We start from the raw sequence: 3322 nt of genomic DNA, 5'->3' as shown, positions 1-3322 counted from the left end.
CTCTTGCAAAATACAAGGAAAATTCTACTTGATTGTACAGAGAATTATAGCTCAAAACATGCTCAGAGTTAGCCCAGAATTTCCTTTAACCATAGTTGGAGATATGCCAAAACTCAGCCTTGGTCATACATAGGAAATATGTGAAATAGTCCATAGATAAAGTCGCATGGATGATTGAGATAGGCCACAATAAATATTGAGGTCAGGCCACATTAGTATGCCATAGATAGGCCATAGAGGATCTGAGGTTAGGTTACATTCATGAATAGAGAGTAGGCCACTTATAATAGGACAAAATTACCATAGAGATACCAAGTGAGTTTCCATAGTGATGCCAAACAAGATTCCACATAAAGAGAATATTCACTATACAAAATACCTTAGAAAGAATGAGTTTCATTGCCACCGAAATCTTAGACAAATATGTGTTTTTGTGAGGGAGTTGAATGAGCATCAAAGGATCTAAATTTACACTAATCAATGAGAATCCAAAGGTGCCTTTTTGTGCCCATGAAACCCTTTATTTAGAAGGGTTGACTGAAGTAAGGGTTGTTTAGATTGTCTTGAAATTGTCGAAAAATTATATGCTTGTCCAAATGAATCTATGCCATATTAAATAATGGTGAAAAGAGTGTTAAGCCAATTAATAATAAAAAAAATTATCAAATTTTGAATTCTCTCTTTGTGGCAAGATGGTTTCATCTTGGGGTAGATGGGATTCTTTCTAGTTAATTGGATTTCTCTTAGGGAATATTCATCTTGAAGTTGCCCCAAATTTCAGCACTCCCTCTTAGCTAGGGAGGAATTTCCGGTTGTACCATGTATCTCATCTCGGATGTACATGTATTGATATAAGAGAATCTCATCTCATCTCATAGAAGAAGAATAATCTATAGCCAATGGTAGGGGAGATCAATTTACCACAACCAATTCCATGGAATTCATAAATGACCTTGGTAAAGATCATATGCACCCTACGGTCTCCAAATCAAGTTCCATGAGCTCATATTAACCGAACAATGATTTCTTGATCCATAGAAGAAGAATAATTATCCTCACGATAATATGGGATATCAATTTACCACAACCAAGTCCATGGAAATCATAAATGACCTTGGTAAAGATCACACACCTTATGTCTTAACTTTTCTATTTTATAAAGAATTTTGTGTACATTGTTAGTAAATTATATATTATAGAGCAATGGAACACATAAAATATTGCAAAAATATAAACACAGAAAACGCATAAAACAAGAGAGACACAGATATATGTGGTTCACCCAGTTTGGGCTACATCCACAGAGAAATAGCCAATCATTCTTTTATTATATTATCTAGCAAACTGAAGAGATACAACCTACAGAAAATCTGCTATAACACTCTCTTCGCTCTCAATCTCCTCTCTCTTCCTCACTTAGAATACAGATATACATAGACACAATAAAATTCCCTCATATATAGTGAGGGGTTTCCTTTTAGGGCAAAAAACCCTAAATTAAACATAACTTCTACTGTTAGATCATCCGCCTAATGAACGACCCAGATTCACTAGAAATTACTAGACTTTTACAAGGCAACTTTACATCTATTTTTAGCTTCGGGGGCGCGGCCCCCGAACCCCTGCCGGGGGACCACTGGCCCCCTCACAGTCTTCCTGGGGTATACATCTGACTGAAACCTTTGAATACTGAAGATAATCAGGCTCCACCCCCAACAATCTCCCACTTGGAGACTGATTATAGCAACTCCACCGCTGCTTCATTTGCCATAAAATGACTCCACTTTGGACCTTGTTGTTTCTCATCTTGTTCATCATACTTGAAGACCAATTGAAACTGAGCAGATTCTCAGTTTCTCCCTAGTTACAACTTTTGTTAGCATATCTACAGGATTCTGGCTAGTGTGTATCTTTTCCAACTTCAATTGTCCATCTTCCATTGTTGATCGTATGAAATGGTACTTGAGCTGTATATGTTTAGTCTTGGAATGAAATGCAGAGTTCTTTGCAAGATGTATGGCACTCTGGCTGTCACTGTATAACCTTCCCAACTCCTGCTTCTTACTCAATTCATCCATAAACCTTTGTAACCAAATCATTTCTTTACTAACCTTTGCAGCAACATACTCTGCTTCTGTTGTTGAGTGTGCAACAACACTTTGAAGTTTTGAGACCCAACTGATATTTGTTCCACCTACAATAAACACATACCCTATTGTGCTCCTCATGTTATCTCTATCACCTACCATATCTGCATCAACATATCCCTGTAGAGAAATTTTTGAACCACCAAAGAATAATGCTTGATTTGTGGTACCTCTCAAATATCTGAGAATCCACTTCACCGCCATCCAATGTTCTTTTCCTGGATTGCTCATGTACCTACTTACAACTTCCACTGCATGTGAAATATCAGGCCTCGTGCAGACCATTGCATACATTAAGCTTCCAACTACTGATGCATATGGAACTTTAGACATATGAGCCATTTCTTCCTGAGTCTTGGGACACTCCTCCTTACTTAATTTGAAATGGCTAGCCAAAGGTATACCAACTGGTTTTGCATTCTTCATATTGAACCTTTTCAACACCTTTTCTATGTACTCACTTTGAGACAATTTTAATTTGTGATTCTTCCAGTCTCTAGTTATTCTCATACCAAGGATTTATTTTGCAGCACCCAAATCCTTCATTGCAAATGAGTTTGCCAATTTTCTTTTGAAAACATTTATCTCCTACATGTTAGAACCTACAACAAGCATGTCATCTACATACAATAACAATATAATATAGCTGCCATCATTTTGCCTTTTGAGATAAACACAATGATCAGAGTGACATCTAGTATAACCTTGTTCAGACATAAACCTGTCAAATTTTAGATACCACTGCCTTGGAGCCTGTTTTAAGCCATACAAACTCTTCTTCAACCTGCACACTAGTTTCTCCTTCCATTTTACCTCATATCCTTGTGGCTGCTACATATATATCTCTTCCTCCAAATCCCCATGGAGAAAGGTTGTCTTTACATATAATTGTTCAAGATGAAAATCTTCAACTGCTACTACACATAAAATAGTTCTGATTGAAGTCATTTTAGCAACAGGAGAAAATATTTCATCAAAATCAATACCTTTCTTCTGTGCAAACCCCTTCACCACAAGTCTAGCTTTGTACCTCTGTTTTCCACCATCTTCTTCCTTCATCCTGTAAACCCATTTATTCTGCAATGTTGTTTTACTTGCAGAAAACTTGACTAAGTCCCAAGTTTGGTTATGTGCTAAGGAGTCCATCTCTTCTTTCATGGCTTTCTCCCACTTCT

Source organism: Pinus tabuliformis, chromosome 7 (genome assembly GCF_031772625.1).
Source record: "Pinus tabuliformis cultivar Carrire ecotype Pingquan chromosome 7, CPIR1, whole genome shotgun sequence".
Lineage (NCBI taxonomy): Eukaryota > Viridiplantae > Streptophyta > Pinopsida > Pinales > Pinaceae > Pinus > Pinus tabuliformis.
The sequence above is the reverse complement of the archived record's forward strand: the minus strand, read 5'-3'. Positions refer to the sequence as shown.